Consider the following 11810-nt stretch of genomic DNA (forward strand, 5'->3'; position numbering starts at 1 on the left):
TTCCCGTTTGTTTGTTTGGGGCTAGGCTGGTTCATTTCCTTAGGATTAGAGATGAAAATACAGGATGTATAGTTTTGCCCAAATGCCTTCGATGTGACAAGCAAGAGAAAGATGGAATTTGATATAAGGAAGGAAATCAAACTTGTTTTTTATTGTGAAACAACATAAGCAGCAAATGTTGAGTTCCAAAATTTCAAAGTGAACATCTTGATTCTAGTCGTCATAAGAAACAAATAATAAAGAGGTTATTCCCATGTCTAGTACCACAAGTAGTCAAATAGCATCCTTGCTAGTCGCCACCAATTTTAGGACCGCCCGACGCCTCACCTACACGCACTACAAGGTAGTTGGTACAACCTGAATCGATTAAATGGTGATGTGACTATAAAGTTGAGCTTTCCATAATTCGATCATCAAACTATCTTAATTGCAATGGAAATGGCTTAGTCCCCAATTTCTAGAATGCCAACTTCCTGCATGGACAATGAAATGTGGCATGATGCATTCGAGGATGAAGGTAGTAGAACAAATAGGAGCCACATATTTTCATGGACACAGAGGATTCAATGTCCTTCACATTTCTCTAAGGTTGAATATTTAGTCTTGTTCTCAAAATAATAGGAAACATACGGTCTTGTTTTGTTTTTTGTTTCATGAAACTTTTCTTTCTTGCAATTTTGCTAACTTTAAATGCATAATTTTCTCCATTTCTCGAAACTTGAATCATGGAATCTAAGCCCACTAGGACTCAGTAGAATTTCCAGTAAATCAAGCTCTCACAGGTGTAAGCAAGCACCCACTACTGGATGAAGCTCCTCAGAGCTATTGGGTTGTTTGTGTCATCATGTATTGAAAGGACGACAAAGCTAGACAATAGGAGCAATATGGGAAAAGTAGGACTTTTTAGTGCAGTGAATCAAGTTGCTAGTTAACCTTATGATGAATTGAAACCCTTGCTAAAACCAATCCAATCCATGAAAAAAAATCATACCACAAACATAAAATATCGTACTGTAACTCTTGTTATAGACTAGTGGTGTGACCCCCACTATTATCTATCACAAAACTTGTTTCTTCGTGGTCCTTCTCTTGTTTACTAGCAAATCTAGTAAAAACTTCACAAAGGAAAGGATTGTCCTAAAAACACATGATCAAAACCATAGTACATAGTACCATTACATCATGATTACTTTTCTTTGAATCACCATTCTCATTGCTTGCCAAAGTCACTGCCACCATTATATTTGTGATTTCTTCTAGCCATGCCAATGATCTTGGGCATCATGTCTGACCAACCCCATCAAACCGCGGAGAAGACACCCTTGAACTCAATCTCCAAATCTGGATTATCACTGTTGATGTGGCACACCGATCTATTCAAGATACATACTTGAAGTATCTATTAATTGAGTCATCGGTCCTTGTCATGCTCCGGCTTGTGCCATATCCTTCTCGGATACCGTGTGCATCACTTTTGTGCAGTGTGAAAAACACCCCTCATTCATTGTGATGTATTTCTCTTGTGTCCTCCACTCCCTCTTGACCCATTGCCCCGTCCCCCACATCAGTGCCACCACCACTTGCATCTTCTCCACTACCGATGGCGGTAGCACTTTCCTCCCTTTCATCCTCCTTTCCCGCCATTCTCCTACTTCGCTGCTAGCTTAGAGGTGAGTCCGGGTTCATCAGGCTAGCATGACATGACTAAACTACCGTCATGCAACTCATCGTAAGTGCACATGACAAATTTGCTAGGCTCCTCTCTGCATATTGCATGTTGTGATCATGAAGACTCGAGGTGGAAGGAGAGAAAAAAGACAAAAATAATTTTAAGCATGGGGGATGAGGTGGCACATGGCATGTCCAGCCCCTTGATGCTTGCTCAAATGTGACCCCAGCTGCTGAACACTTTTGTACTCAGTCCTTACATGCTTCATCTTATGACATCTTGTCCTCGGATACCAAGTGCATCAGTTTTGTATGGTGTGAAACACTCATCTTACTCATCTTTACGTGTTTCTCTCATCCTCCCCCACCACCCAGGGGCGGATTTGGGCCTAGGGCTAGTAGGGCCATGGCCCTAGGCGTGGCCCAAATATTCCCTACAGTAGAGAGTCTGGCCCAGCAACCCAATACAGAGAGAAGAGCGCAGGACTCGTGGGCATTCTTCGTCCCCGTTCAGCCGTAGTGCTTCCTCTCCGCCGAACTCTATCGTGAGCGGCATAGCCGGCCGTCGATCCGCCCTAGCGCTCTTCCGCCAGCCGCCATGGTTCTCTACCAAACTATCCCACGCACCCACACGCCTGGCGCCTGGCTACGCGCGGCCTAAACTAGCTGTGGCGAGCCGAGCACGAACGGCGGTTGCTAGCCGGCAACCCCACGTTGGCGCCCGGCAGGCTGGGGCTGGCATCTCGATTCTCTTCATCTCAGCGTGGTCGTGTGGGGTCCTGCTCTCCTGCTGGCTACTCTGAATCTTGGTAATTTTTCCCCATTTTCGATTCTAAGTTCTACTTTAACGTTGAACTCTTTCCCCTTCTAAGAATTATTGAATAACTAATTGATTAAGACAATTTTTGTAGGGTTGCATAATAAAGAGGACTAGACATGAAAATAGTTTGACAGTGGCAGTTGGCCCTAGGCGTCAAAACCGACGAGCTCCGCCACTTTCCCTATCGCCGATGGTGGCACCACATTCCTCCCTTTGGTTCTCCTCTCCAGCCACTCCTCTTCCGATCCCTCCACTCTTCCACTTCACCGCGGGCTTAGGAGCGAGTCTAGGCTGGTCAAGATGGCGATCCCTCCACTCTTCCACTTCACCGCGGGCTTAGGAGCGAGTCTAGGCTGGTCAAGATGGCACAACAGACTAAACTACCTTCATGTATTGCCATGTCTAACTGCTGATAGAGCCCACATGGTGACACGACACGGCACGGCACATTAACTGTTTGTGCTCATCAACCTGTGTTCTTGATTGGATCCTGCCGCTCATCCTAGGTGCACCCAGCAAATTAGCTAGGCTCCTCCCTGCACGCTGCATGCTGTGTTCGCGAGGACTCAAGAGCCGGGGAAATAAAATAGAGGAGATAATTTTTAAGCGTGGGAGATGAGGTGGCACATGGCATGTCTACCGGCCCCTTGACGCTTGTCCGGACGCGCCCCCAGCTGCTGCTGAATACTCCTCCTACTAGTAGTAGAATAAAACCACAGCAGCAGGCAGCAGACAACGACCCACTCGGTAGGCCCAGTTTAGTACCGACATCGAATCTTCTTTAGACGTATGTATTAAACATTAAATATATCTGTAATTTATGAGACGAATCTTTTAATTCTATTTAGTCTATAAACGCGTCCGGCATGGTCCCTGCTGATCAGCCGTGCCCATCATCTTCTCTCCCCAGACTAACTATTATAACACAAATAATTAGTTAGTATATAATCATTAATCAGTCGCAGGGGAGAACAGGGCCGCGATAGATCGACGGATGCAGCCGGCGACATGATGGCGCCAAAAAGCGGCCCCTGTTCTGATCGCCTCGTGTTTAGGTAATGTAATCTAATCCCAATTGGTTAAGCCCCGTTGATTATAACTAATTAAATGATGATTAGTTAACCTTTGCGGTCTGGCTCGGCCAATCTTTGCTTTGTTTAGGGCTGGCGTTGGAAGCAACGGCTGCCTGACGGTGCTTAATTGGCCCGGCAGAGATTACATTACAAATATGTGCACCTGCCTTCTTTCTTTCTTTTTTTTTATAATCATCGTCGTCATCCGTCTGCCGTCTGGAGTTGCTGTTTCTTTATTAATCATATATAATAATACTAATATAAAGGATGCAGCACATAATTTTTTTTATCTGTTTCGTTCACGGGAAGAGATATGTATAGTACTCCTACTATATATAACATGTAAATAAATAAAACAAAATGCTTCCGGCGCTCCGAGTGGTTGGGCGCGGATTCGGGAATCAAAGTATCCTATGCTCAACTCAGCATAGAACTAGTTCATCTCTTATACCAAAGGAGAGAAATGTGTGGTGGTAGATTTCGCGCGCGGGAGTTCACTGTACAACTTCACTGCTTGTTAGTTGTCACTTCAGAATGTTCAAGTTTCCATGCATCGGCTGATAACACGTGGAGTTAGTATGCTGAATGGAAATTTGATGAGAAATCAAAAAATTGTAAGTCTAATTAGATTTTAGTCCATTCATTCTAAATTACAAGACAATTTTAATTTTCAAATATATTATTTTCTTATGTATCTAGACGTATATTATATATTTGAATGCATCACAAAATTAAGCTATATATCTAGAAAAAATAAAAACACATTATAATTTGAAATGAATGGAGTAGAAAATATGTTAGTAGTTTTCTGTATATGCAACTAAACTTAATCTACTCTTCAATAAATGAGACCTTTATTCCTTTTGAACAGACCGAGCGAGTATGTCGATCGGTAAGGCCTGGTGACAAGATCCTAACATAGGGGTATGTTAAGCCTCGGGATCAAGGATTCTCAGCTGGTAGAACTGAGGAGCCCCGCCTAACCCCCGATCGATCTTTCTAGGATCTCTTGGGGGCTCGGGGACTATACCCATCAGGTACGCTCGCACGCACCTCAGACTAAGGAATCATGCAACCCTGAGCACGCCAACACCTCTGCTCGGCTCCCGATCGATGAGAAGCCAGTGCCCGATCCTTGACCTCCGCCTAGCCGCGACGCCATCCAAGGTCCGGGCGCAAGAAGACATGCCCCCTCGGTGCTACCCCTTAGGCGCGGCTCTGTCAACCGCTCCTTCCACAAGGTCATGCATGGGATGTGACACAAGAATACAAGTCTCTTTGCGACATCTAGGGGCCTGGGGCTTCCAGGCCCGCGCATCAGCCCCTTGATCTAGCCTCTCTCGCCAGTCGCCACTGAGAAGACTCCAGAAGGCGCTCCTGGAGGACGCTGGTCTAAGCCGACATAGGCTGACACTTAGCATATCAGTATAGGCTAGCCGGACGACACCGAAGGCTTATTCGGCTCCACGACATCGCCATGGTCCACAGAGCATCGCTGCAAGACACTTCTAGACTCCTGCACATGTAAACCATAGGATCAACCCCCCAAACCGCCATGTACCCGATCTATCTCGATATATAAGGGATAAGGTCGGATCCTAGAGAAGAGAGGATGATCTAAGACAGATCATTCCATTCCTCATCAATTCACTCTTGCTCGAGGTTGAGAGCAGAGCAACCCAGAGAGGGTCCATGAGAGCTCCTCCACTGCACCCATCGCCTTTCTCCTCTCTGACGAGGGGAAGGCTGTACCAACGACGAGGAAACCTTTCGATTAGCACCGTGCCAACCCTCTGCCAAATTTCTCTATTCCTCCTATACACTATGTCCCCCCCCCCCCCGGAGTTGAAACTACTATGGCTGCCATTCATTTCACATGTTACTAACAACACCTGCAGCTGCTGCAATAGAGCCTTAGTTCTTTGAAAAATCCTTTTTAATATAGATCTTTAGTGAGTGCAACGCCTCTGGATTCTATAGATAAAAAACTCTTTAAGAAATTTCACGTTATATGCTATTCCTTTTGTCTAAAAATAGACGACCTTATACCATTTAAATAGATTAAAATCCAGAGCTGAGAGAAATATATATTGTTTTTTTGGTTAAGAGAAATATAATCGTGTGTTGTCCTCCGTGCACTGTACAGCTATATGAAGAAGCAGTGGTTTTTGCTCTTAGGCCAGTCTCAATGTATGTTTCATAGGAGTGTCATGCACATTAAATAGGGTGCCACATAAGCAAAATTGCTGACTTGGCAGGGTCATTAAATGAAGGAGTTTCATGAGATGAGAGAGGAGTTTCATCCCCATGAAACTCTTGTGGTTCGGTTACCTAGTTTATAGTCTTGGTAACTGTGTCATGAAACTATGCATTGAGACTGGCCTTACTGTACAGCCATATGAAGCAGTGTATTTGCTCTTTCCGAGATATTCCCGTCTACACATAATAAATGCACAGCGCGGCACCATGCAAGAGGTGAAATAGAGTCACTGTTGCATGGCGCATATTCATCGGACGACTGCCAGCCAAAACAGTAGCATGCATGCATAAAGTGGATGCTGGTAAATTTCTTCTTTCACGTGAAAGATAACTATATATTACTCCTACCTGATTCTCTGGTTCTCTCATTCTGCAACCATCAACGGAGCAACTCCACTTTAACAACACGAGCAAAATACAAGAGTAACTCCAGCAATAGTTCAAAAATAAAACCTCTACTTTTTATTTTGGTGGCTAAACTTTTGGCTACCACTTTAACAACACCACCCAAATAAAGACCCCCAAATCCAAATTGATAGACAATAACATGTGGGACTCACTCATCATTAGATAAAATCTTTCTTCATCACATCCTCCACACAAAGGCCAGGACACAAAAGAAGATGAGAGCTCTCGACGTATCGGGGCAGCGCCGGGGGAAGGGGTTGTGCCGGAGTTGTGCACCGACGGATCCACCCATGTTCGTCGGAGCAGAGGCAGACCGCGGGGAAGGGAGGAGTAGTGTCGCTACCGCGTGGCCGCAAGAAGGGAAGGCTCGACGCTCGCGACGACCATGGCTAGGGCTGCTCCAGCTCATCGAGGATGGGCCACTCTCACCGGAGGGGATGAGGGCAAGGCCTAGTGGTGGAGGTCGGGGCTGGAGCGAAGGACCGCGGTAGTGGAGATCGGTGCTAGAGCGAGGTGGACGAGGCTGCATCTGTATGGTATGGGGAGGTAATGGTCACACTATACAGGATGAGGGCTGAGGTGTTGGGCCAACATGAATAGGGTCTGCAAGGGAGGTTTGGGTGTCTACTCCAAATTGGGAGCTCTATTAAAGATCCTGCTGGAGTGTTGTTTTTAGTCTAGGCATCCATATTTAGCTATGATGGCTCAACACTACCAAATTGGTGGAGTTCTCCTAGTGTTTTTAATTAGTAATAAAACACTATCACTAGTCATAGCATTAGGGAATGCTCACTAGAAGATATTTACTAGAAAAAGTTTGTACTAAATTTTGAATGCTAAAACACTAAGAAAAACCTACATTACTAAGAAAAATTAAAAAAATTGGTTGTGTAAATAGAAATCATGCTAGAGTTGCTCTATCCAGCATCTTTTGTTGTGCTCAGCAGTTTTCGTGGGACACTCGGATGGTCAGACTGAGTTAGGAAATCATGCACGTGAGCATGTCCTAGAATCTTTGATGTTCTCTAGGTGACGAAGATCAGAAGCAAAAAATTCAAGGAATGCCAACGCTTTGGTTCCATTTATTCTCTTTTGGAGCTGAGCCCACCCGCGGCCCGTCGGTGTGATTAACGACGTAAAGTTTTGGAGTGTCATATCAGTTGTTATATTAGAATGTGACAAATTTCTTAAGCTAAATTAATTTAGCACATATTTATTGTAGTTCATCTTACAAAATAATTATACTTTGTATAATCAGTTATTTTTTAATTTATATATTTACTTTATGTATGTATCAAACATATAGGGAGTAAACCAACGAAAAAACTAAACAAGACCGTAGCAGTGCTGCATTGCATCGAGGAGGATTGGGGACACGCAGACACCACACCACACCACCCAAGTTTTACCAGCAGTAATAAAAGTACACCTGGGAGGCTGGGATTATATACTCCTAGTACGTCACACGAGAGGGGTACTAGGCTAGCTGCAGCCACGGGCTAACTTTGGGAAATACACCTCTATCTTTTTGTGGTACCAAAAATTCTGCGTGTCCTTTGCTCTCTCTATAATCTATATACCGTTGATCTCCAAAATTCATCTTTTTTTCGCAAACGGGGTTTACAACTCCGTGTTTCAGCTCTCCAAAATTCATGTATCTACATCTGTATCTTTAGATTTAGCACGTATATAATCCAACTGAAGTGTATATAGATATGATGGAGTATATCATCATACTAAACCATCTAAAGTACTACATATATCAAGTATACAAATATACTTAGAGTATATGATTATACATATTTATATGGTATTATCATAGTATTAAATAATATATTAACAAATATGGGCTCTTTTCAATTTTTGTCACATAAGTAAAGATATAGAGTATTTTCATATAAGTATATTAACATACTCAAACTCATAAATAAGTACAGTATATACGTATACATAACATGATTTATTGATCATGAGAGTAACTACTCTTGGGAGTATATAAAATATGCACCTTTCAAAAAATAAATAAGATAAAGTAGGTAAATATATTCAATGTGCAGGAGCCCTTGACTCTTAAGCAGTTCTAATGGCCGGTCTATTCGGCTGCAGAAAATAGTTGCAGTCGTGATCTTTTTCTTCTATCTTAGGCCTTGTTTAGCTCTCTTCAAAAACTCAAAACTTTTCAAGATTCTTCGTCACATCGAATCTTGCGGCACATGAAACGTTAAATATAAATAAGAACAAAAACTAATTATATAGTTTGACTGTAAAATCGCGGGATGAATCTTTTGAGCCTAGTTACTCCATGATTGGATAATGTTTGTCAAATAAAAATGAAAGTGCTACAATACACCGACCCAAAAAATTTTGGGAACTAAACATGTGACTGCTTATTTCTACAGCGGAACATGCTTGTTTGGGATAATGGGATGTAGGAAAATTTTTCTATTCTTGTGATTTTCTCTATAAAATTAAAATGATTGTTGTGAAATTACTGCACGATTTTATGAAATTAATTCCTGAGTTCCAAAGAGACCTAAATATTTCCTAAGCTACAAACAGAAGTAGCTGACTTCAAATCTATAGATTATTTAGAGCCGAAGCAAAAATTTCCTGAGTAGCTGACTTTAAGTCTTTAAACCAAATAAGGTCTCCATATGTACTTGTATACGTAGCCCTGTTACGTTCTATGTGATTGAATAAGCAAAAAGAAAAGAAAAGGAAGTTGAAATCATCACTATTATTGAAAGAACTTTGTTTTGCCCTAGAAAGGAGTTTTTTCCTTCTCGTGACATTGTGTGCGGTTGCTGCTAATCATGCACAGATAATCATCATATATATGACTCGCTTATTCAGGCCTTGTTTAGTTCGAAAAACATTTCGGATTTTGGTACTGTAGCATTTCGTTTGTTTGTGGTAAATATTGTCTAATCATAAACTAAATCTCAAAAGATTCGTCTCGTAAATTACAGACAAACTGTGCAATTAGTTTTTATTTTCTTCTATATTTAATGCTTCATGTATATGCTACAAGATTTGATGTGACGGAGATTCTTGAAAAGATTTTGAATTTTGGGGTGAACTAAACAAGGCCTCAGTTATTCCCTCCGTGGGTTTCCACAGTCCGGGTCAAATTTGAAACACCATCACACCGTCACACAGTTTGTGATGTACTTGTTCGTCTGGAAAAGGAGGGGTTATTCAATGCGTCTTCACCTCATATTAGGCCAGTTTTCAAAAAGTACTTAAAATTTTTTAAAGATTTTTCGTCACATCGAATCTTACGACACATGCATAGAACATTAAATATAGATAAAAACAAAAACTAATTATATAGTTTGTCTATAATTTTACGAGACAAATCTTTTAAGTCTAGTTAGTTTATGATTAGACAATATTTATCAAATACAAAAAAATGTACTACAATATCCGAAACCAATTTTTTTTCGTCGCGAGAGAAATTGAAAACTGGAGCTTGCATTGTGTACTGTGCAGACCCACACTGGTCCATGACAAGATATATAGATGGATTCTATTTCTGAATTATGGCAAAACATGATATGTGTGGGCCCAAGGTGACTCATCAAGGAAAAATAATTTTGAGAAGAGGCAGATAGTAGAAACTCACATGGTATGCATATATATGCACTACTGCAGACTGACATGCATGCACTATATGTCTATATGGACTATGGTTGGTACATGTACCACATCAAATGTAGCGGGACTAAATCGTTACTATCATGTATATGTGTGTATATAATTACTATGTTAATTTATGAGATTATAGTAACTTCATAATAAGTGGTTTACTATAACGTTATGGTAAATATCTCCATGTGTTATAATAACCAAACTATTGTAAATATGTATTGATATTATCGTAAATTAATATATAAAATTATCGTAAATGGAGGTAGCTATAGAATAACTTATTTTGTAGCTTGCTACTGAATACACACTCTCTCTCTCTCTCTATATATATATAACTATTACTCTGTAGCTGGCTACAAAACTTATTTTGTAGCCAGTTTGAGTTACGATAATTACTATATTAATTTACAAAATTATAGTAACTCCTTACTAAGTGGTTTACTATAACACTACGGTAAATATCCCCATGTGTTATAATAACTCAACTATCGTAAATATGTATACATATTATCGTAAATTAGTATATAAAATTATCGTAAATGGAGGTGGCTACAGAATAACATATTTTGTAGTTAGCTATAGAGTATACTCTCCATATATATATATATATATATATATATATATATATATATATATATATATATATATATATAATATCTTTCAAGGCTAGCGTTAAACAAGACAGTAATCTGTGTGCTTATCTCTAGACTAGAGAGGGAGAGTGGAAGACAGGAGATTGATGTATATCTATGTTGTACCAACCGGGTAGGTGATGAAGTAGAGGGTACATATATATAAAGAAAAGGGGGTTGATCAGAGAGTGGGTGGAGGCCGGGAGAGAAAGTGGTAGTCTAGTAGTATCTGCTGCAAGAAAGCTCAGCATCAGTGTGGCATTGCTATTTGCTGGTGTGCTGTGTTGTGTGTGTGTGAGAGAGAGAGAGAGAGAGGGCGCTTGTGGCCATTTTGGGGGGGGGGGGGGGTGTTACGGTGGTGGAAGAAACCGGATGTGGAAACGGCCGGACATCCTCTCCATGGAATCTACCTCAACTCAACTCCAACAGTTTGTTAACATTGATTTGGCAAATCTATACTTTTGCCAAGTCTCAAAACCAAATTCCAAATGAAAAACGAGACCTTCTTCAACAGTTTGCTATTTGAGCTTGGCAAAAGAACTTGGCATCCTAGAATTTTTGTCAAAATCATAAAATTAAGCCTCCAACAAGTTGGCAAATTAGGATACACGTAATGTCAAGCGATGGAGGGCAAAATTAGTTGGCAAATTGGGATACACGTAATGTCAAGCGATGGAGGACTTGACATATTTGCCAAGTGAAGGAGGAATTTTGCCACGCTCACAAAATTGCCAAGTAGTTTTGCCAACTTGTTGGAGGCTGTTTTTTATAGTTTTGGCAAAAATCTTACGATGCCGAGTAATTTGGCAAACTGTTGGAGGTGTTCAGGCCTTAGTATTTAGTTTGTGAAATTTAGATACTATAGTACATTTTTAACTATAGCAATTAATATTATAGACTAACTGAGCTTAAAAAATTTGTCTCGTAAAATATATGCAAATTGTGTATTGAGTTATTTTTAAATCTATATTTAGTGCTCTATGCATATATCCAAATATTTGATGTGTCGAGGCGAAAAGTTTTTTGGTAGGAACTAAACAGGTCTTATGCTCATATTTAGGCCTTGTTTAGTTCGTAAAATTTTGGGTTTTTGGCTACTGTAGCACTTTCGTTTTTATTTGACAAACATTGTCCAATCACGGAGTAACTAGGCTCAAAAGATTCATCTTACAAATTTCAGTTAAACTGTGTAATTAGTTTTTATTTTCATCTTTATTTAATGCTCCATACATGCGATCAAAGATTTGATGTGACGGGGAATCTTGAAAATTTTTACGAACTAAACAAGGTATGCTAAAA

The sequence above is a fragment of the Sorghum bicolor genome, chromosome 3 (genome assembly GCF_000003195.3).
Source record: "Sorghum bicolor cultivar BTx623 chromosome 3, Sorghum_bicolor_NCBIv3, whole genome shotgun sequence".
Lineage (NCBI taxonomy): Eukaryota > Viridiplantae > Streptophyta > Magnoliopsida > Poales > Poaceae > Sorghum > Sorghum bicolor.